The following is a 23,884-nucleotide window of genomic DNA, read 5'->3' as shown; positions in this document are numbered from 1 at the left end:
ATCATTTTCTCCAGATGGAAGAGAACAAACACACAAACACTGATCATGAATCTGACCGAATGAAATGACACATTAAAACTGAGCTTACAGCTTCAAATGTCAGTCAGTGAAAAGCCTCATTATAGCACAGTTTGATGTTCACTCCATGGCTTTATGGGAAAAAAAAATCTGCCCTTAATTCTTAAATCATAGCTTTTCATGTATCACAGTTATTAAATTTCCATGTGTGTTCGGTGGTTGAGGTTTTAAATCACCTCCAGGTGCATGAAGATTTTTCAATGAGGCAGCAAAAGCTTTGGCTTCTGTCTGTTGCGGTAAACTCCCTCTACACGGAGAAACAGATCCAAACTCTCACAGACAGTACCGGTCAGCAGAAGACAGACGTCTCGCTCATAATCTTTGATGGCCATTGATTCTGAGAACTGCCACGCCGGTTTCTGAGGGCGTGGGTCCGTTCTGTTGAACATTAAAATTTAAAAGCTTTAGTTCAGTTGTTGTTGAGCACAGATGACAAGTTAAGGCATGTGTCATGAGCCAGCAGTTAAAGCAGTTCTTGGCCGATCACCAAACCTGTTCCTAACATTCACCTGATCACGATCGGATGTCTGTTGATCAGTTAACTCCAGCTAAAGTAAGTGCCCAGCGAAACAGATAAACATCAGTTTCAGGAGATTCTCCCACGCAGCGTATTGTAGTAAAACTCCAAGCTAATTTATTTACTTGTAGTCGGAGTGTGAGAGAGGCCAAGACATCCAAGAGTTCATGCAGAGGAAATGCAAAGTACAACAATCCAGCGCTGATTCCTGGAAATAACGCCAGACAAATTGGGTACAGAGGCGGAGGCTGCTGAGGGAAGACGAGCCAGACTAGATGACCATCTGGCCCTCACTGTGTCACTGACCCCAGCTGATACACTGTCAAATTTTTTCCTTTAAATAACTCCAGGCTTTATTGCCAGACCCTTCTCCAGAGCCTCAGATGTTGGAAGAAAAACGCTCTGTTGTAAACACAGGGTTGTGTACTTGATTACAGTCGCATACTTGTGTTGGCGTGCGTGCGTGAGCAGAATTCGTTCCGGCTGATTGTGTGCACGAGTTGATTGGTGGTGATTTGTGCAAATTAGCGAGCGAGGGGACGGAGAGACACAGCAAATTGAGGCGGGTATCACAGTCGTTGGCTGCCAAGTTGTGGAGTAATACTGTATTTAAAGACTGGACTGAAACTTTCTACTATTACTCATATTTTCTTGGGCCTTCTAACAAAACAAGACAAAAAACAGGAAGAGACACACAAGCACTAAGACAGATACTCTGAACACAGCTCTATCCCAGGTTGGCTCCTCTCTAAAATGATCCCCTCTCCCTCCAAACCTCTTCATTACACTCTAACAAGCCTCTCGAGTTGAGAGTGTTGTGCGTTCTGGCAATTTCAGGCATTTCTCAATAATTAAAGCACAGGGTTAAGTAGCACTAGCTCGCCTCTTAGCTACTTAGTTTTTCCCGTTGGGGACGGGCGTCAGGACCAAAGATTGGTTCACCGTATAAAGGTACAGCAGCGGCGTGTTCGTCCTCAGCGTTATCTCCCAGGACGTCACGGCTGCAGCGGCAGTGTGTCACCAGTGTTGCATTTCAACATGGCAAACATGGCCGCTGCTGCAGGCTTCACACGGGTGATCAAAACCCTGGCAGCTGTACCAAACACCATGCCTGAATAATTTCTTTTTTTTTTTTACTCCTGCTTTCCACTTTTTTCATATTTACTGCTCATTACTGGTGCATAAATAAGTAATGCAGGATCAATCAGCTGTAACTTGGCCAGGAGGGAAGCTCTAGGTCTTTATAATGGAATCATTTGAATAAAAGGGCGAGTGACTTTGTTTTTAAGGTTTTGTCAGAAAACATTCCCACTCATGTTCGCAGGGGATTTGACTCTTAATTGAATGCTGCCTTTAAGGAAATTGTTCATTATTCATGATGACGTGGTGACGGCACTGGAAGAAATCCTGTCTCTACAGGAGAGGATGCTTGCACGTCTGACTACGCGGTGCTATATTCATCCAAATGTTGTCGTCTGCACTCGCCCCAACCCCGGCTGTGTTTGCTCTCAGCTGCTTTCTTTTCATTTTTTTCCCTTCTCTTCTTTGTATCCCTCATTTTCCCCTTTTGTTCTCCGATTCCCCTGTCATCACCTTGGCAGAAACCCCTTTGCAGCCCCCCGAAACACTTAATTGACTTTTCATTGACGCGAGCTGTAATTGCCTTTTAATCACCGTTTTACATCATGTTTTGATATTCAAATCAGTGGTGTCAGCTCAGAGAAAGGGGCCTCTTCAATGCCTCGCTGTCATTCACTGTGGCTGATGCTGCAAAGAGGAGCGTCCCAATATTGATGCCATGTTTAACATCTTGCCTTTGCTCCACCGACTGAAGGGAAACTCGTACAAACTGCGTCGGAGCACAAGGCCACCTCTGGAAGCCAAAAACCTGCAAAGACTGAATGGCACTTTATGGAGAGACATTTGGGCTGCCTGTGGCTCTTTTTGAAAGCCACCTGTCACGAGATGTTCACACCTATTGCTCAAGGTGAATCAGGTTTAATTGCACACCACCGAGACACAGTCTGTATTGACCATAAGCCCTATCTGACACACTTGACTTCAACGATCTCACCTTATTCTGGGCGTCATAAAAGAGTCACATTGAAATGCATTCTGCTGGATTCAATGAGATTCCTTCAAGGTTATTGGTTCCTCTGGTGTCTGTCTGACTGAAGTGTCCATAGATGTGTTCAGAAATAGATCTCAGATCTGTACTCACTCCAACAGGTCTATAATTTCCTTCAGTATCTAAAGTGATCCAGCTGATTGCCGTCTGCGTATCCATGGTTACAGTGGAAACGGGAAACCGCCAGCAGCAGCCAGTGTGTCATGACTTTGCATGGTGCACGTCATCAAAATAAACAAATGTAGGCAAACGATGGCAAACTCAGGTGTTCACTCACTGACTCCATGGCAATGTGGATCATTTCTGTTTGCATCACCCAAACATGATGTGAGCTGGAGTCAACAGAATTACCCGGGTGCCTGAGAATGTCCCATCAATTGTTCCCATAGTTCATAGATATCCCTGTATCCCTCTCTATATGTACAGATATTTAATTTGTTTTGTGCAATTTCTAATTACATAAAAATGTAAACATGTGCATGAGCAATAAGTGAATATCTGATTAGCCATGTTGTAAATGCAGCATAAGCCTGTCAGTAGGGAATGAAAACCAAGCACGGACAGGCTCTGGTCCAATGGATCAAGATTAATACCTTTGCTCTGATGTGGGGATGCACTGACTTATATAAACATCACTTTGTCCTCATAGTTTCTTTACTCTTGGGGGAATATATGTATATAGGTTTATTGTAATCAATAGGTTCCATTTTTAAACAGACTGTGTGTTTGGCAGGTGGCCACATCAGAGATGTGCGTTGCGAGCGCTGGTCGATAAGTCAGGGTCAGTCTTCCGCCTCTGCTCAGCGCTCTGGATGCCGTTCCCACGCTCTTTGCTACCAGCGGAGGAGAGATGAGAGTAGGCATGTATCCTGTAGACGGCATCAGTTTGACAGAAACAAACTTTTTTTGTTTGTTTGTTTTCTTTCTTTGTTCCAAATTTGAACGTGGCAGCGAAACAGGGCGCTGCTGTTAAGATGTCCATGAAGTGGTAGACTTCAGGACGGCCTGTTATTGTTCGTGCTTTGCTCGGTCCAATCCCCCGACGGTTCCCAGCTCTGCAGTTCAGTAGCCTTTTCTCACATTAGACTGAGCACCAGAGGAGACAAGGATTAGCATGCCTGAGCGTTTTTCACTTTCTCTCTCTTTTTACTTTTTACTCCCATGTCTATTTCTTTTTTTTTTTTTGTTATTGCACCGTCAACCTGCCTCTCCTCTTTATACTTCCTGTCACTGTCTCTCTGTATTGCTTTTCTTTCATTTTGTCCTTTTTTACTCTCTTTTTTTTTTTCTCTCTCCCCTGTTTACTTCTCTCTCTCTCTCTCTCTGTCCCTCTCTCCTCCTTGGTGGCTGAATGATCGTGAGTGACGTTTAGCAACTCTTCAGCTGCCGGGGAGGCTTTGGGAGAGAGCCCGCTCTTTTTAGAGCGTCCGTGATGCTCCCAAACAAATTGTGACACTAAGACGAAATGTAAGCTGGCAGCCAGCGTGTAAACCATTCAATTCCCTAGACCTTGGACAGGTTTTTTTTTTTTTTTTCTTCACTGCTCCATAAGACTCATTCCCCTCTCCTTTCACTCTCCCCTGGCATCCAGCTGGAGAATGTAAAATCATTTCTCTTTTTACTCTTGTACTGCAAGAGGGAGGAGAGGCAACCTGAAGCCTTGTGAGTTATTGCACTGCAACGCCTGCTGCTGCTACTCCTCCAACTTCCTCCAATGCCTTTCGTTTAAGGGAAGTCATGCAATTAAAGACTTGCACCTAAACTTTTTTTTTTTTTTTTCACTGCTGGAATGACCTCCCCCTCTCTCTCTCTCCCCTCCCCCTCCAAATGATTATTAAAAAACTTTACTTATTTAGTTTTCATATTAACTGTCATGACCAAACCCGCCCTGAATCCCTGTTGAAAATCACAGCTCCTCTCTCACCTTTGCAGGAGGGGATTCATTTTCCAATCCACTTGCCCTGTGTGATTAATTTTGGTTGAATTGTGAGGGAGGCAATTATTATTTCAAGTAATTTTAGGTAATGCTTAACATTCAGTGGGAACCCCAGGCCATCCTTTAGACACTATATTAACAATAAATCATGAAAAATAGTACGGCTGTAAGAAGCACAGCCTGTAACCTGATTAAGAGAAGGATTGCTCACAATGGAACTTTTTGTGATTCATGTCGGTGGCGCACACTGTGTACAATTTCGCTGCTACTTTATCTCATTGGTCGAGCAGCCTCTCATATTAAGCTTCAGCAGGTCTCCTGTCCAACCCTTCATTACTGATGCCCCATTATCTGAATCTCTGCCCCTGCGAGGCTATGAAACCAGGCCGATAACGAGGCCTGCCATTTAAAAGGCCACAGTATTCTCACCCTGTCATGTCTCATTACAAACCACTGCAAAAATTTGTTTACACTCCTCTCTTGCCCCACCCCCACCCCACCCCCATTCCTCCTCCTTATCAAGACCTGTTTCTTCTGCAGGAGCTGTAGCTGCCTAAAAAGCCTCCATCAAAGAAAAGGGTCTGGAAATTTCTACATTAGAGTGAAGTGCAGTTGCAGTCAATATTTTCCTTCCTCTGCTGCCCTCTCCCTATTCCTTTTTTTTTCTTTTTTTTTTTAAGCGAGATCAATCTTGTTTCCGCACAATTGCACAGATTGTAATCTATTCCAGCTAAAAGAAAAAAAAATGCTCAACTTGAAATAGAGCCATTCATCACAGAGTAAACAGCATAACAGAAGGGCCGAGAGAAGGAGCAGGAGAATGTTAAGAGAAAATGCTCGTGGGTAAAGAGAACAGAGAAGAAATTGCCACCGGAAAGGCAAACAAACCACGAGCAGCCTTTTGCCTGACAGAAGTCAACAGAACCCGTCGTCGCTCCCCGCTCTCCTCACGAGGACGTGACATTTAAGAGGGAGGTGTCTCGTCTTTGCAGGCCTAATTAACATTCCACTATACGCCGGCTGGAGATGGACGCCCTGCCAGCGCTGTGTCCCCCTTTTCACCCTCGGCCGTGTTTGTCCATGAAGTCCTTTTACTTCCTCTAAACGTAACTGGCTCTCGGTGACTGTTCCCTCGTTTCCCGAGGTCTTTATTGTGTGACGATCCACACAGGCTCTGCCAGTGTCGTCTCAAATGTTCCACTGTGGTCAGTCTATTTGCCATTGCCAGAGGTGTCAGGCAGCGGTAACTATGGCAACGGTGTAAGGCCTGAATTGTTGGAGGTGCCGGAGCCCCCCACCCCACCCCGGGGCACCACAGATCCAACCACAAGAATCTGTCGAACTCGATGCACTTTCTCTGCCAGGTCGGTTACAGTCCTTTGACACATGTCAAAGAAATTTGTCACAGGCTCACAAGCTTCTCTCCGAGCAGCACTGCAAGAGATGGAAGACAATTTCCATCCAAACTGAAAACATGAAAACCTTTCTTTTGTGACTTCGGTGACATCTTCTTCACTATTGATTATTATTGCTGCTCATGCTGACTATTCCGTTGTAGCTGCTTATATTCAAGCGCCTCAGCGTACCTGATGGTCCCTCTCAGAAACGACCATATGTGATGTTTGAGGTGAAATGGCTACTATTTGAAGGAAGTCTGGTATTTGATTAGTTAATTATAGCTATTTGTAACGACCTACACTGGAGACATCGGCACAAAGCTCATTTTAGAGAGACGTCAGAAAAGCCTTTTCACATTAAGTTCAAAATTCCACTCAAAAAAAAAAAAAATTAAAAAAAATCTCTGAACTCTAACTTCATGTTGTTATTGGAAGTTGGATGATAATCAGGACAGTAGAAAATTACAGACCACCCAGAGGAAATGGATTGTGGGTTTACTTGAGTGCATCATTGTTCTCGGCTGACACACGTGCTTCTCTCTTGAGTTTCACTTTAGCCTATAATAATGCCTCAACTGTCTTTCTGCAGGAAAGGTTAAGAGCATTCGGAGAACCCTGCGTGATACGTGGAAAAAAAAAACGGAAAAAAACTGTATGATATGAAAAGTGGGAAAGGCAGCAGGGAAGAAAAGAAGAATTTAAATGAAAGCTGTAGAGTTCCTGTTCAGGGCGCAGGAGGAGGGTTCACTTCTTCTTGCTGTTAATCTTCTCTGAAAAAAAGAAAGGCACTGGATTTGCTTTATGTATCTAAAATCTGCTGATTACAGACCGTAAATTTGTTGCGGGCTAGATATGAAAATGACTTCTTTTCATTTTTAAACTAGGACATCTTCTTCAGTTTAAAGCAGATTGATATAAGAATATTTTACGACATTAGACTGTAATATTTAGCTTTGTTCAGCGCCTTTCTATGCGGATAGCACTTAGCGAAAGAATGATGCACACGTCGTTACTGCCAGCAGCGATCTTTGAACCTCAACCACACGATACAGCACGAAGCCGTGCGCCAGATTGGATTCAGAATTCTCCAAAATAACCCAAAGTACACCAAATAAATAGGCCTCCTCCTTGTGTCAGTAAGTGTGTATGTGCTGTATTGTGATTTATTCATCACCTCAGTGTTTGGCTGCTTATCAGCGGCGCAGGCAAGTATTGAGCTTTTGGAGATGACAGAATTGCAGGGCTCGCTGTGCTGGGCTGAATCTCTGAGCCTGGAACAATAGACGGTGAAAATGAGAGTGGCAGCACGGGGGTTTGTGAGGCGTTGTCACTTGTATGAAAGATAGATGCCACACAGAGCCCGGGCCGAAAAGGGGACAGCTCTCAGACGGACAACAGAGAGGCAAGGGGCCAAATAGCCTTTATTTCTAGATGCGTGCGGCTTCAGATCCGGGGCAGATCTTTCAAGAAATGATCCAGCGGCCCAGGCTGACGTGCCAGTCTGATAAATAAGAGGCAGGAGTGGTTTGGTTTTGAAGTTTCGGTGGGCCACTCCCGTGCTGTCATCTCCAATGAAACTCCAGTTTAGATTGTGTTGCGGTGGAGTTTTCTCCCACAGGTAGCGAATTCCAGTGACATTTCACCGCCTTTTGATATCCTTGATTGTGAACCCCACCCCAGCTTAAAACACAGCCTCCGAGTCTGCGCAGGTCTCCATAGACTGTCTCCACTGATCAATTCCTCAGCCCATCTGTCTGCCAGGCTTATTCACAGGGCCGCACAGTAGGCGAGACGAACCCTCTCTGCTGGAGTCTTCATTAAACCAATCCTCCCTCCCTCCCTCCTCCTCCTCCTCCTCCTCTAGCTCTCCCCAGGCCTGGGTAAAGTTAATGAGAAGAGTCCATCAGCTGGCACCCCCCACCTTCCTCAGCTGAATCCCAGCCATTGTCTTCCTCCCACATCAGCTTTGACTCACTCGCACAGTTGAATGGTAGCTAGTCAGTCCAGACCTTTTTTTTTTCAGTAGGGGTGAAGAGTATGACCTGATTCTCCGGTGATGGAAGAGTCGGTTAGTTTGTTATATTTTTGAAAAGACAATCTTCATCTTAGTTTCATTGCAGCAGTTTCTGGATTTTGGCAGCAGGTGGTTACAGTGAAAAATCCTGAACAATTCCCACACTATACGAGGGCGACTTCAGCCCAAAAAAAAAACACCTGCATCACTATTGAAGAAACCTGTATCGGCAGAACCCCCTGTCTCCTGAATTTCTCTCTACCTGCTGCTGTGCTGTTCTGTGTGTGGGAGGTGTGGAAGAAGGGGTGGGGTGGTGATAGTGTGGCTCAGTTGTTCTGCCAGAGAAATGGATTTGCAGTGATGGATGGCATCAGTGGCGCTGTACGGGTCTCACCCTGTTGCTGAATCGCAGCTTTAAACTAATTTTGTGGGCACAGCAGAGCCGTTGTGCTCTGTGGCCGAGCTCGGGACCTGGCTCGTCTAACTGCCCCGCCGGAGCTTGCATGCCAATTACCCCCCCCCCCTCCACCTTCGTGCCAAGAAGAGCAAGGCAAAGCAAGAAAATAAAGAAGTATTTGCTCACTTGCTGAGGCAACACTTTGCTTTAGTGTCCTCAGTGCCAAAAGGTAACAGGGGCTGTCACACTGTGTAGCATCCCACGGACAGCCCCTCAGTCAATTTGATTATACTCATCATGGTAATTTTCCTTTTCCTGTGCACTCTGTTAGGATGAGTGTACTTCTTGTAGCAGCAGATTCTGTTTGATTCACCACATCTTGAACATCTTGACATCTTGTGTTTTTATGAGGTGTGTCTGTGTGTGTCTGTGTGTGTTTGTGTGTGTTTGTGTGTGTGTGTGTGTAGGCTTCACATCTGTCTTGAAACTACTGAGCTCACTGCACTGCACACTCTTTACCTTGTACATGCTTTGCAGATTGACAGAGAAACTAAACTGCATTCAGTTTTAAATTTTCATAGTGTTTGGAGTTCTGATCAGAGGCTTTGAATTCAAAGTCCTTAAAGCAGCGAGGAGAAATCGTTTGTTTTCCAAAGCGCGATATTGTGACCTTTAGCCATTTCACACACTTTCACTTATTGCTCTGGACTCATCTGCTTCCACAGTGTTTCTTGAGGCTTTGAACTCCCTCCCTGTGCTTTTAATCTTCCTCATGACAGGTTTGGATGTAAGCAGTTGCAGCCAAGCAAAGGATCATAAAGTTGCAGCCAGATCCATGTGGTTAGCGGAGACAAGTACAGTTTGTGTTGAAGGAAAGATCTACATTTAAATCTTCCTCCACTTTTAAATGTCGGTGCATCGGTTTGTGATGTAGGGTTGTAATTTACTCTTTTGCTGCAACAGTCACAGAAAATTAGAATTTATTTATGTCAATCAATGGGCGTTCAGTCATGGTGAGTAAATATAAATAGTTTAAAAACATGTTTGTGAACTATATACAGTCATGGCCGTGCACCTGACTCAAGTTTCCTTGTGGTTTCGTTGCATTATTTTTATGAGCACTTTGACTCAAGGCGCTGTCAGACTGACATGTGACGTGTGAAGGCAACCACGGCCAGAATCACAGCAGTCCACTCTGCATCCAGTCCAACTCCAGCTCATTCATAGTTCCCCACCCACCCCCGCAGTGTGTGATGCCATGGTGCTCATTCATCTGAGTCGCACTTCTATTAAATTGGGGGAAGATTTAAATCAAATCCTAGTTCTGGTAAAGCTCCAAAACCTCTGGATCCCAACTTCCCAAGAGCATTTCCTCTGTTTGTAACATCACCTTTATGTCAATAATTTTGCAGCCTCCAAGCACAAGATAACCTTGATGACATCACCACAAGATATCGAGGTCATTATCAGACTTCACAAAGCTGCTCCAGAGTGAGAGACGGCGTAATACAACATTAATCACTCGCCATGTAACACCCCTCATGACAAGAGAGCTGTCGTTTATGTGTGAAATCGATGTGATTCCCCTCTAAAGCTGGAAGTACCATCTCACAACAGAGTGGCCTCTCTTTCACCAGGCTGCAGTGTGTTTGGGTGATTTTAACATTCAAACAGTCCATCGATGGCCTGTCCTGACACAGATGTGGTCAGTGAGGTGATAGGAACATTAAACTTGACAGCATTGTTCAGCTCATATCTCTCTGCAAACCCCCCCCCCCAAGAAAAAATACCGGCCATTTCATCTCCCCTCCCCTCTTAGAATCAGACGTAGGGATTCATGGCAGCAGTGTGTGACCTCGGACCTGTTTGGGTCTGTAATGCATTAAGATGAATGCCGCCGTCCCACTCTCAGATGATGAATGGCGGGCTGCAGGGGAGGCTCTCCGCTATGTAAAAGAGGCGCTTGCAGACATGGCACTTTCATCAATCAGAAGCAGGGGGGGGGTGATGTTGTAACACTGCAGAAAGAAGAGCCTTTGTTTATATCCAGCAGACAGACCTGGAGACAGATCCGTCTCTCTGTTTGGAGAATGCTGTTTTTCCCTGTGCTGTAAGAAATGTGACCGGGGAGCGCGTTAATGAAACATATAGGCAGATAAAGTCCTCGTTACGGGTTTCATTCACAGTCTTCCCACTGTGTAATCAACCGTTCTCACACAGGTGTAACGTCAGCCGTATCATCCCGACAATCTCCTCATTTCACTCAAACGCCGATGTCAAGGTCTCAATTAAACTGGCACCTGGGATCTCACATTCACACTTCCTTACAAAAGCCCAGCAGAGCTCTTTGACAGGGAGCCTGGAGCTCAACACTCGAGACGCCCCGGAGATGGTTTTGGGCACGGTGTGATGCCCCCGGTGGAGTGACGGCGTGTTGCAGCAGCAGAGGGGTTTGTGGGGTAAACGCAGGTGAACGAGGCTCATGTCATTTTTCAGCTGATGGTAGAGAAAGCGGAAGAAGACCGAGAGCGTTTTTTCCATTGATTCTTTTGTGTTTTTCTGCTTTCCTTCTCTCTTTGTTCTCCAAACTCGAACTGAACAGCATAGAGAAGCATAATATTATTGCATTAAAGTCATAATTTCCTGTTAAAAACAAATGTCATGAACTAGATCCAGTGTCCTATGTCCTTATGTGACTGGATTTTCTGAGCTAATTTGAGATTTCTAGCTCAATAATATCTGTTCCTTTAATCAACATTCACAGTCTCCACTGTTGAAATGATTTGCACAGGTAATCAGGAATGATTTTGGAGCCAGTATTGAATTGATACCAAACCCTAGCGATGATAAATGCATGTATCGTAGCATGAAATTACCCGTACTTTGATAATATTTTAATCCCAAAACACACCAATACTCCTAATGATCTGTCATATTTTACCTGCACCTGTGTTCTCCAGCTTTCTCTGCAAAAAGAAACGTCTTATAGCTCAGAGGATCTAATGATTCTCCTGCTTTTTTTTTTTTGTGTGTGCAGCTGATCTGCTCCCAGAACCTACCATATCTCTGCCTCTCTGTTCTCTTATATCTCCCTTCCTGTTGCTACCCTCTCATTCTCTCAGCGTGCGGTCGTTGAGTCGTAGCAGTCCTTGCGGCAGGAGGTGTGGTGTAACCCCGGCTGTTTTGGCAGATAAGCCTCAGCCTGCCCACCTGCTTCCCCGCTGCTCATCAGCCAAATAGGACTCGCGCTGTCACCAGCATTCGCTTGGCAGCGGAAGGTTGCCACCTCGACGAATCCACCGCGGCTGCCTCACCACCTCTAATTCTCATCCCTGAGAAGGATGGAGAGCGTCCAAATCTCCTTGAAGCAAACAACAAATAAACAAATAATAAAGTCTCCAAAGAATGAAACCATTCAGTGGTAAAATTGCTCCCTGTGCCAGTCTGTTTGAGACGCTGGAATTTTACATTTAGCTTCTCTTATCCTTGACTTTACCAGGAAAATCTCTTGAGATCAGGGGATTGCTTTTTCATGAGACCTGGCAGTCACAGTTTACAAAACACAAAAAGTTGACTAATTGATTAGTCAATAAATTTTTGTGATCAGTTGAATCCGTCAGTCAAGTCTTTTTTTCAAGCAAAAAATGACAAACATTTTGCAGAGGTCTGAACTTTTGATTCTTTTGTCTGTTTTTTTTTTTTTTTTTTTTTTTTTTTTTTTTTTGTCAAATTTGAAGATTTGGCTTCAAAACAAGCTGGTAACTCCCTTTTGGACACTGTCGACCTCATGCCCGACTGTGTCACTGTGTAGTCTGGTCTAACCAGGAAGAGGGAGGCGAAGATGAAATACAATGACGGCATAACAAATGATCAATTCTCCGGATGAAGATATCCGCGCATCCAAATACGTTACCATACGATAAGATTCTTGCATGTAGATGTTTCATTTTTGGAAACCCATGACCAACACAGTGAAACATTCTGTCATGGATGGAATCATAGAGAACATAAATTATTCCCCTTTTTGGCGCGGACCCCCTAAGTACTCCCTCAAGGATCCCTGGGGGGTTCCCAGAACCCACTTTGAGTACCACTGTAGTGGGTGCGAAGCAATTATGATCAATAAATTACATCGTGTGGAATATGAGATCACATCACAAATGACGTCAGTTATTTTCAGAGACTTGCAGGCACCGAAGAAAACATTTGTGACTCGCAATTTAAAATGATCATACGGGGTAAAAACTATAAGAGTAAAAATAAAGGAACGTCTGCGATTGGATGCAACCGAGCATCTTGCATCTTGGGACGAAGCAACAGACCAGTAGCTTATAAAAGAATATGAGTGAAGCAGCCTGTGGTTGGTAAAGCAAGGGGCTTCACTGGTATCCTTTCATTTACAAGACTCTGGCGTTGAAGCATCATCTTCTAATTCAGGGAGCGAAGAGCCGACATGCGTTTGGCTGTGGGATGTTGACGGCTGCAGCCAGGCCTCAGTCTCAACCGAGACTGCGACCGTCAAATGTTACATTGTGATTTCAGACTGTGTAGGCAGACGCCTCTCAGGCACTCGTGTGTACACAGGCCTTTAGCGCTGCGATTCCCTTTTAATTGATTTGTTACCGCACTAATGACGGTTATAACATCAAGTTGTCTTTTTTTTTTTGATGATCCAATCATCATAGCTGTCAGGGAGGCGCTCCCTCCCCCGGGCGCTCGCCGCCACACACATCCTGATGTGGATCCTGAGCCGTGAATGCATGAAAGCCAGCTGCACGGTGGTGGATTTCCAGCACCGAGCTGAGCAGTCAGAGCTATATTTCTGCGCTCGGAGCCAAGGAAGCGATTGCCTGGTGAAAAGCGCCATGGTAAAGGTCAATAAACAGTGGCTCGGTTATTGTGTGGCAGATTGAAAAGGAAATTATTTTGTGGTGGAGGCAGGCGAGTGTGTGTGTGCTTCGGGCTTCGGTGTGCTGTTTTTGTGTGTGTGTGTGTGTGTATGTGTTGAGAGCGTGTGTTGAGGCTTTCCGTTGAGGGTTTCTCTTGGCAGCGAGTCTTCCAGCTGACCTGTCAGTGCTAGTCAGGCTACAGGGCTGTGAAATGACCCACCACAGGGCTCACCTGGGGCCCCGCAACCTCTTTCAGCTGTTCTCCTCACACTGTTGCTCCCTAACTATGTTTTATTCCTTTTTTCCATCTCCAATTTTTTTTCCCCTCCTGTTTTATATTCACTTATCACACCTCATTCACTCCCTCTGTTCTCTCTCTCTCTCTCTCTCTCTCTCTCTCTCTCTCTCTCTCTCTCTCTCATGTAGGCAAAAATCTCTTACTTTCTCTCTTTCCTCCAGAGACTTAATGTTTCCTGTTTGCAAGGCTTCAGTAAGAATCACTTAATGTAGTGAGAGAGGAGAGACGGACTCCTGGTTTTTCATAGACCACTAAAAATGTTCCAGGAATAAGAACAGCCCATCTCAACAGCCCGTCTTGCTTTGTGCGGTTTTTGGCCGTGTCTAATGCTCTTCTACTTTGTACAAAATGAGAATGCCAGGTTCTGTCTTTATCTATTCACTTCAGTCCTGCAATAAATTTATTCCTTTATCCTCACACTTCCTCCTCTACCTGCAAGTTTTGATTCCAGGAGCACATCCCTGCCACTGTGGCCCAACACTGTACTTTACCTCTGATGTTTGAAGAGATGGATGATGGAAAGAGATTGATCCTCGTGGCGCAGACATCAGTCAAGCTGACAAATGGCAGCCCCAAACTTGGAAAGCCATTAGCAGGCCAAGGCAGGAGTGAAGCCGGGCCAAGCCCCGCTGATTTCCATGAGCACTCCCTTCCAAAGCGCACGACGGTGCCAGGCCACGACATGGCGGCGGGTGTTAGCACCACCTCACGTCCCTTCTGGCCCTCGCCTGCTAGCGGCCAGCATGCTGACACAGGGCCGAGCCCCAGTCATTAATGAACAAAACCCTCCAAACATGAAAGAGGTCAGGGCCATCTTTTCATTTAACTGTCATGACTCATGCATTTGGCAAATGCTCTGTGGGAGTTGAAAAATAAGAGCTTTGACTTATTTACCACCCAGTGTTTAGAGTTTGTCAACACTGATGTCACGATTCAGAGTGAAGCAGAGTTTTTTGGAAAAAGGCTCCTCGTGCACATGTGCTGAATTAAAGCATGAGTGAAGCCAAAGTTGCTGCACTCTGATATTTCTCCTTTTATATCTTCACACTCTCCTTCTGAACAACTCCCCTTCTCTTCCTGGTCACATGCCAGTTGGAATAAATTTGATTTTGAATCTGGTTCTCACTGCATGGACTATGCAAAACAGGCCTCTCTTACAGAACCAGGTGAGAGGTCAGCGTTTCTGCCTTTGACCGAGCTCCAGAGAGAAGAAAATGTTTTTTTGTTGTTTTTTTTCATCAGCAAATGCTGTGCTTTTTTTTCCTCTAGTGTCTTTGTTTTAGCAGCTGCTTTTGCAAAGGCAGTATCGTTCAAACAGAAAGAAAGAGTCAGTGGGGAGGGAGGGCAGAGAGCGGAGGGGGAGGGGCATTAGCTTCTCTAAACGCTGTGCCAGAACTCCTCTTGTACAGTTACTGTAAATTAACACTGAGTATACCAGGGGGTGTTTACAGGGGTGTCTTGGAAATCACGTCTGATTTTGCAGCTTGTCTTTTAAAAAGAAAGAGACATTTAATGTGGACGGCTGCAGTATAAATACTGAGAGAGAACCCTGATTGTTAAATTTACATTTCATTAACAAAGCAGTTGGTTAGAATAACATTGTCAATGAGTGTTTAAAGATTGAGTTGGGCTCGTAGATGCTTTCTAAACGAGACGGGAGTGTGGATGCAGAATAGACTGTTCTACGGCGAAACGTTCTGCTATAAGAGACCAAGAGGAAATTGGCGTCGTTTCAGAGCTTGATTATTGTGAGCTGGTAAACAAGGACATCCTGAAGTGTCTGATGTTTGAGTTGAAAATAGTTGCCTCATCAGACTGGGCAGACAGCACGTGTGTGTGTGTGTGTGTGTGTGTGTGTGTGTCTGTCTGTGTGTCTGTCTGTGTGTGTGTCTGTGTGTGTGTGTGTGTGTGTGTGTGTGTCTGTCGTGGAATCTCACACTCTGGTGTGAGACACTACAGTGTCACACGGTTGGGGGAGAGAATGCCACTCTACAGGAAATGTCATGATGCAAATGTAGAAAGAACATGAGGAATGTGGCCCGACTCTTCCCCAAAAGCAGCCACTGTAGTGGATGAGTGGTAGAGAGAGGCACTTTAAACCGAATAAGCGGAAAGAAAGCCGCAACATGTGGAGGCACCTCTGGAATAAAACACACTTTGGAGCTTCCACTTGTGACTTGAGCGTAGAGTGCTGAGAAGGAGCACAGAGAGTAAGTCATTATTTATCATTTCTGTCTTCTAATCTTTGTTGTGGTGCACTTTGTCTGCAGCTCCGTATGAGCTTATACGCAATTTAACCTTCGACATTACCCGACTCTGTAGGCTTTTAACTCTCATTATAGATGATGGTGAAAGTGAAAACCACCATAAACACAGAGGGAAATGTGACTGAAGCCTCTCAAGGAAACAATTTTAAAATCGCGGTCTCAAATGAACCACCTCGGACTTCTTCATTACTCCCATACGTGTCTAAGAGGTGCAGCACATGGACATCAATAAAACAAATGGAGTAAAGATAAAATGAGCAGTTAGTGACAAATGCAACACAATATAGAAGCAAATAGATAAATAAGCAAGTAAACAAACAAGCACACTGTGGTAAATATTCAGTAGTTCCTCAAAAGTAGTTGTTCAACTATTAGAATAAAAGGTATGAAAAGTAAAATGATAGAAGACAACCGGGACAAATGAAAACTTAATGACACGTGTGGCCTCGCTCTCGTGTTAGACATTGAGTCCACGGTCTTGGGAAACAGTCATGTAAATCTGTTCTTTTGAAGCTGGCAATTTATAATCATAAATAATGATACATTTTATTTATAGGCGCCTTTCAAGGCGCTCAAGGACAACTTACAGTAAAATATAAAATGGCAAGTATAAGGCATAAAATACAAAATAAATTATGTCCAAACCACATGGTTTAACAAAAAAAGACATAATCAGTTTCAAACAGACTGAACTGTTGGGTTTCTCTCAACAGTGTTGTGAGGTCAGTACAGTGCCTTCATGTATGTTATGAGTTGGTGCTATACAAAGAAAATTGAATTGAACTATTGTACACAAATGATATAAGCAAACTCCTGTTTAAGTGGCCTGTAGACCTTGAACCCATATTGGAGTAGACTGGAGTACAATTGAACCAAATAATAATAATAAAAAAAAGTAACTTTAAAATGTTTAGAAACACAGCAGTTCCACTTTGTCATTTATGTTTTTAATTTCCAGGCAGATGGAGCTGCCCACCTGAAAGCTCTTTCTTTAAGTCAATAAGCACTCGAAGATCGAAATGTAACATTATTTAAACCGTTTTTTGTCGCTCAGGCCAAGTGCAGGTCGAGTACCACCAGTCTGTCTGCTGCTGTCCTTATTATCAGCCTCTTCTGTTGAGATTTTACGTGAACTTTGACCTCCTTTCATTAAGTGTGAAATGTATATGTTTTTACTTTCTTAGTGTAAAAATTTTTCCTCATCCCGCCGCCAAACGGCAAACTGCTTGTGGCCGGGTCGTCCGTCTGTGGTCGCCCGTTAGAGGGATTTTAAGACAATATGAAATTTCATCCACCGTCTCGATGCCTTGTTTACTGAAGAGCTCTGCACACCGGGAAACGGGCAAACGGGGAGCTTAAGAGTGTGGCTGTCGAAAAAAGGGATAGCGTTGACAAGGCAACGGGAGCTCATTATCTCGTCGTCTATGCTGGTCCACGGCGTGCCATTGATGGGTGCCAGAGGAGAGTTTGGAGCAGACAGATGGGGTTGCACCCTACATTTCACACAAAAGACGACTGAGCAGGAATAACACGTCCACGGAAATGACATGTCGGCACTGTAATCCTGGATTACCTGTCTGCCTCGCTCTCCTTTGCCGTGCATCTGCGCGTCGCACGTTACACATCAGACAAGATAACAAACAGCGGCTCAGCCGCAACTGCTGTGAGACTGTGTTTGATCTGTTTTGTCAAATACAAAAAGTGTACAGCAGGAGACCAAATATCCCTCCCTCCTTCCCTCCTTCCCTCCTTCCCTTCGCTCATCTTCTGCTGACCAGTTTTAGACAGGATGTGTAATGCGGGAGGTGAAGGCCGCTCAGGTAGAAGCATCGGCATCATGACTCAACTGAGACGACTGCTCATATCTGATTTTACGATTCTTTCTACTGTACCGAAGAACGCAGACCAGCTGCTGTCATTATCGTCTTGCAGTGTCATAAAGACTGCATGTGTAAGCAGAACGCTGATAACAAATAGATGCTGCATCTGTTTTGCTTAAAGCACATTACAATATAACAGCAAGTATCAAAACTTGTCCTTCCTCACACCTGTGTGTGTTTTTCAGGAAGCTCCTGCGGTGTGTAGGTTCGGCAGATAGAACATTTTATTAAATGGAAAACGCTCGTTAATAGGAGGAGTCAGATTTTAAATAACTTTATTTAATCCGGTATTTAATCATCAAGATCAAGAGAGAGATGAAGACAAACACAGTAACATTTAAACTCAGCAACGTTAAACTACAGTCAGCTCACAAGAAACAACCACAGTTTAATAAAAGAGAATAAATTTCAACCTTTGGCTCTTGTGAACTTCACACAGTTCACTGGACCTTTTTCTTTTCTATTATTCCTGGATTTCCTGTTGATTTTGTTCTGAATTGAAGCATCAGCCCAGATACCTACCACGCTGACTGTTTTCTTTTTATTACTGAATCTCGTTTCTTCCATTCCAACGCCGCTTCTGTCTCGGCTAATTGGCATGAGTTATAGTCATGTCAGCTTTCCTATATTCAAAATTGAGCAGTCAGACTTGCTGTGTGTAAATTATGTGCCTCAAGATCTAATTTGGTGCCATTTTTCATCTGGTCCAATTTGAATATAAAAAAAATCCATGCAGCTTTTTTTTTTTTTTTGCAGCTTTTTTGTATTTCATTGATTAGAAAAACATCAGGTTCAGGTGAGGGGAGGAGAAAAAAACCCTCAGAACTGGACACGTTTCAGGAGCAGTGTGCACGCCGCCCCAGAGATTTACATCAGCAGCTCTGTGGGTGAGGACGGCCCTCAGAGATTGCCTTGGACTGTTGCCACTGGTCAGATTAGAGACACAGGAGAAGAAAAACCTCCCAACGAACAGCCCCGACTGTCTTTGCCTTTGTTCCGTCCCCAATCCTGAACATTTTATTTCCAGAGTGTAACAACTTATATTCTGAGAGTTTGCCAGCTGTTTACATTTTCTGCCTCTCAGCAGCGAGGCTTTCTTTGCAGGATGCGTTCTGCTGCCGGTGTTTACCGAGGGGTACGTCTTGTGTTTGCAAGAACTGAGTGGGAGAAGGGGATTTAGTGTTTTTTATTTTTTTTCTTCCTGTTCATGATTTGCATGATTTTCGGTTGGGAGCATTGTGGCAGCCTGCAGAATTTTTAGTCGCATTTATTTGGCACAAATAGTCGTATAGCTCAGAGAGCAGGCAGAGATTTGACATCTTGGATTCCTTGAAGGGGGCTTGTTCCTCAGTTATGTGTATCATAAACGAATGTCAAGTCTTTTGTCCACAGGCATTAAAAAAAAAAAACCTTTAGAAGTTCATGAGCAGCGTTTTTCAGGCCGAGCTGAGCAACGGTTCACTGACAGTGACACTGTGATTACAGAAACCATTAATTAACTCCAAGAGGCAAAATGTGTAAAGATTGATCTTGTAACTTCTAATAGAGAAAATTTTAACACGGCATGTTATCTGAAAGGTCTTGTACATCACAGTTGGTTTCTTTTTCTGTCTTTATACCTTTTGGTTTTTTTGTGGTAACCGCAGTGATCTCTGTGATATTTTCCGAATCTTGAAACATATCTTCAAATACACATTTTGATACAGTCCAACCCAAATATCACAATATACGATATCCCCGGGGGGGTAATCACATATTTTATGTATTTTAGAGATTTGAGAGTTCCATGTCTTTTACAGTGCCTTGCTCAACTGCCCCACTGCAGTTTGTTGTTGAGACGGAGCAACATACAACAAGTTCCCTACTTGTAGCACTCTTACATGGAGCATGGAGATAAAAGTTTATTAGAAGGTATTGACTTTCACCGGGTGTTAATTAGGGCCGAGATCTTCAAGAGCACCTCAAGGTCCCATGAAATTCGACACGCAAAACTGATTTAGCGATCGGCCGCTGCGTACAGAGAAGTCTTGATTTGAACAAATCAAAGGGCCGAACGTCTCCTCTCTGTCAACATGGAAGAGCCAGTGTAACGCCAATTATTCCGTCTTTGCCGTTTCATTGTCGGCTCACATGACGCTCACTCGTGACGTTTTTCAATTTAGCTGTCAAAGTTACTGGAAGGACGGGGGGGGGCAAATACAATATATTAACAAAGCAGGACACACACACATACACACAAGCATCACACTCTGCTGTGTGCACTGTTTGGCCAATAAAAACGGAAGAGATTCACTAAGGCAAATCAGATATGAGTAGGCATTCATACATCCAAATTGATGCGTCACTCAGTGGGAGAGAGACGATTGCCGTAATTGCGAAGAGGGAGGGTGACAAGATGTAAAAACAATGCCAATCTCTGTCTGTGTCTCACACACACTCACAGTCACAGACACACACACACACATTCTGTAAATAAAAGCTGGGAGAAATGAATTTGTGCCTGCAGAGGAAAGTATTTGTATTGTTGTGTTTGCATGAATATATGAGCGGAGGTGTTTACAGCAGGGCATCTGGGGGAAAAGGGAGCCTCTCAGTATAATGTGCTCTTTAATAAAGACACAGGTTGGCAGATTGGGAGTGTCAGTGCATGTGGCATAAAGCCTCTTCAGGTGATTTATGAGCGCACTGCTAGGCTATTACATTATGGGCCCCAGTCCTATTCAGTGAGGGTGATAAGAGCAGACCACCTCTATTGAAACACTGCAGGTACAAGCGTTTTGTTTTAGTGGAATATCACTGCTTTTTGATAAAGGAATTAAGTATGAGGAGAATCTAATCATGCTGTCTGTGCTGCAGCTGTAGCTCATCTATTAGGGGAGCGTTTTGTGCTTTTTGTCCTTCAGAGTTTGCAGAGCATGTTCGAGGGAAGATGGCTCTGGATTGTTTGCATCTTCATTGAATTTCAAATCGTAAACCTCTCTTTATTGTGTAAACAATATTATGCATCACTTGTACTCGCATGAAGCAACAAAACGAAAAGCTATTTTTTTTTTTTTTAACCTCCAGAGGACTCCCTCAATTTATTCTGGAAGAATTCTCACCAGTTACTCGCCAACAATTTTTCTGCTTCAGTTTGGAGCCATGCTGCAGGAGGAAAATGTGCTAGTCTGCAGTTTATTCCCACTCTGTGTGGCTTTGGACCCGGTCTTGTGTTTGCAGAGGGAGAGAGGCCGACGCGGCGAGGGCCAGAGTTCACGCCGCAGAACCACCGCAGCCAAAAAGGCCAGTTGTCAACCGCCGGCGGAGGGGAAAACAACGGGGCATCAGCCGGAGCGGTTTTGAAAAAGGACGAGTCAGGGTCGCTTTCAATTAGCGCAGCATGTTGTCTCTGCAGTGAGCCACGGGGGCTGAGAGGAGGAGGTGGGAGGTGGGAGGCAGCTTCGGGCTTAGGGAAGGAGAAAAGAGAGGGAGCAGGTAGAGACCAAGCCAGACGGAGCTGAAGGCAGAAGACAAACTGTTGTTTCACACTGTCGTCACTGTGTAGAACGGATGAGTGTTGCACTGTGGTAATTCTTTAGATGCCGTCTTTCTTTGTGGTTGTCAACCTGCAGGTTCAGCTTCATATTTTACAGTCAAATCTTACCACAAAAAAAACTTCCAGCAACTACTGGGTTACACGGTGCATACAGGAGTCTGACTGACATAACCTTCGTCTGGGTACAAGTGTTTCCTTATAGCACTAATGTCAGAATCTAGGAAATAAGAAACCCAGCCCCGTCAGCAGATCCCAGAGAATTAGCATACTCTGAGCTCGGGTGGATGACATGTTCTTTGTGCGTTTTTTTTTTCTTGTTTCCAATCAGTCCTAAAAGCATCTAAAGGTCAATGGAGAAACTTGACAGTTTCTGAATGCTGGATGGATGTTCTGGCTCCATTGTTCTTTGGGATAATGTGCCAACAGATTCCAGTAGTGGCAGTCCAACAAAGCTCCATCTTCAGACATTTGCCGCAGCAGCGGAGTCGAGCAGAGATGAACTTTGTCAGATATGAAGGACTGACTCGGAACTGCCTCCCAGCAGGATGGAGGAGCAGAATAATTAATAGGTGTAATATTCCACTTCATCCTGACAGCCCCTCAAGAACTCATTTGTGACAAGAAGGCATAAAGACTCATCTCACTGTCAGAAATACTGATAGAGACCAGTCTACTTATGATTCATGACGTTAGATAAGAGGACCAGAAAAGCAGGCCTGTGTTGGCAAAGTGCATCATTGGCAAGTCCGTCTCCCCGTCACTGATGACATCATTATGTCAGAGTCGTGAGATGGATATGGACGACAGCCTGCTTTGCAGCGTAACAGTATTTCCTTGTAATTTTTTTAAAAATGGGGCCAAATTGTGCGTCTTCCTCAGGCTTCTTGGAGATAAATCATTCGTTTCCTGAAGTCAAATCGGCACAGTCGCACTAAAAAACATACTGATGCATGCCGGGACTGTGCTTCCCCCGAGGTTGGCGAGAGCCAGCAGAGCAAGATACGACTCGCCATGGTCTGCTGGTGCAGCGGGAGGCTGAGACAAATAATGCAGCTCCCTATTTGGAAGGCATTATCCCCCTCAGAAGTGTGAGGCTATTTATGTTGAGTGTGGCCATACCGATGTGCCAATTAGTCTAGCACTCAGAAACTCGTAGATGCGTGCCGGCCTCGCCACTTGTTGTGGATGAAGACGTGATCTGGACTGAAATGAATGCTGTGGTGATGTTGATGCGGGGTTCGAATGATTTGGGTTTTTCATCCTAAAGCCAGTTTTTATGAAGTGTTTCCAATAATTTTGATATGAGGATGGAAAAAAAATTGTTGACCATGAGACACTCGGATCGTTGATTGAAAACTGAGAATAATTGAAATAAAGTATAACATCTGTGAGTTGAGTCCAGATCAATTCTGCAATAAATATGTCCTCAAACAAAAATGTAGCACATTCATCATATTGGAGGTTATACAATAACACTAAGTGGCCAGTAATTGGTTTTTAAGTATCAGTCCGAAATATGGACAAACTAATTTTAGTCTAAACTGAATTAGAAGAATAATTAGTGTCTTGAACAACATTTAAATTGAACAGAAATCACATTGTGTGGAAGAAAAGACGCTTTTTTGATGTTCTTCTAAAGCCCTCGTACTATATGCCGCAGCTTTGATGTGTGTTTTATTAGTTTTATCTCCAAAGGACAGCGGGGAGATTAAGAGGAACTCAATCTCCACACACCTCTGCACCTTTTAGCAAAAATGTCTGTGTTCACCAACTCTATCATTACACACATTACAGGAAAACTGGAGAGTAGTGGGGGCTTATCATGTCATGTTTTCCAGATAGCGATGGCTAACAAGACACAAATGCGGGAACGAGATGGGGGAAATTGTCTCAAATGAAAACGGCAAATAACAACGAGTGTCTTCTCCACTTAGCAGAGTGGTCAGTGCGGTTGAGTTGTTTTTCTTTTTCCGTACGCAGGTGCATTGTGGAGAGAGGCCTGCAGAGAATTGAGCAATTTATTAGACATTTTTAAAGTAATGGGTAGTCGGTTGGACTTTGATTGAATTCTTGTTTATTACACAGACTCTGGCTTTTCTTTCCTGAATTGCGCACTCATCTCGGAGGAGAAACATGCATTCCTAATACGAAAAGTTCTTTTTTTAAACAGCTGTAGTGAATATTTTTCAACCAGCCGGGCTCCTCTACCCCTCGCACTTGTCAGGCCCCCAGTCTATTACATCCTCCTCCTTTTCTAAAAGACGGCAATTAATCTAATTAGTAATCAATCAGCCGTTGGGCCTCCCGCCTCCTCTGTGCTAATGGAGGATATGACAGGCCTGGACCTTGCATTATTAATACCTCCATTCCTGGAGCCCAGGGCCCCCCTGACGCCCGCAGCCAGGGGCCATTGATCACTACCACAACCCAGTGAGCACCGCAAGGCCTGCAGGGAAATATCTAAAGTAGTGGGAGCGGAGCTGGGAATGTGGTGTGTCAGTCTGTGTGGGATGAACCTGTTTAGTGCGATTTAGGGTAATTTTGGTGA

The 23,884-nt window shown here is 44.3% G+C and overlaps 1 protein-coding gene across 3 annotated transcripts in view; it reads left to right on the top strand.

Moving 5' to 3' along the window:
- The window catches only part of LOC111222419 (semaphorin-6D-like), a 152,009-nt gene that overhangs the window by 34,805 nt on the left and 93,320 nt on the right, over window positions 1-23,884 (top strand). Inside the window, exon 1 of one of the 3 annotated variants that reach the window (XM_022746137.1) lies at window positions 15,795-15,864. The exons of the other annotated variants lie outside the window; for them this stretch is intronic. The gene's annotated coding sequence lies outside the window, so the exon portion shown is untranslated. Of the gene's footprint in view, window positions 1-15,794; window positions 15,865-23,884 lie in introns of those variants that run through there. 3 annotated transcript variants of the gene reach the window in all.

The sequence above is a fragment of the Seriola dumerili genome, unplaced genomic scaffold, assembly GCF_002260705.1.
Source record: "Seriola dumerili isolate Sdu_G_001 unplaced genomic scaffold, Sdu_1.0 BDQW01000092.1, whole genome shotgun sequence".
NCBI classification, from domain to species: Eukaryota; Metazoa; Chordata; class Actinopteri; order Carangiformes; family Carangidae; genus Seriola; species Seriola dumerili.
This window is presented reverse-complemented; position numbering and strand designations above follow the sequence as displayed.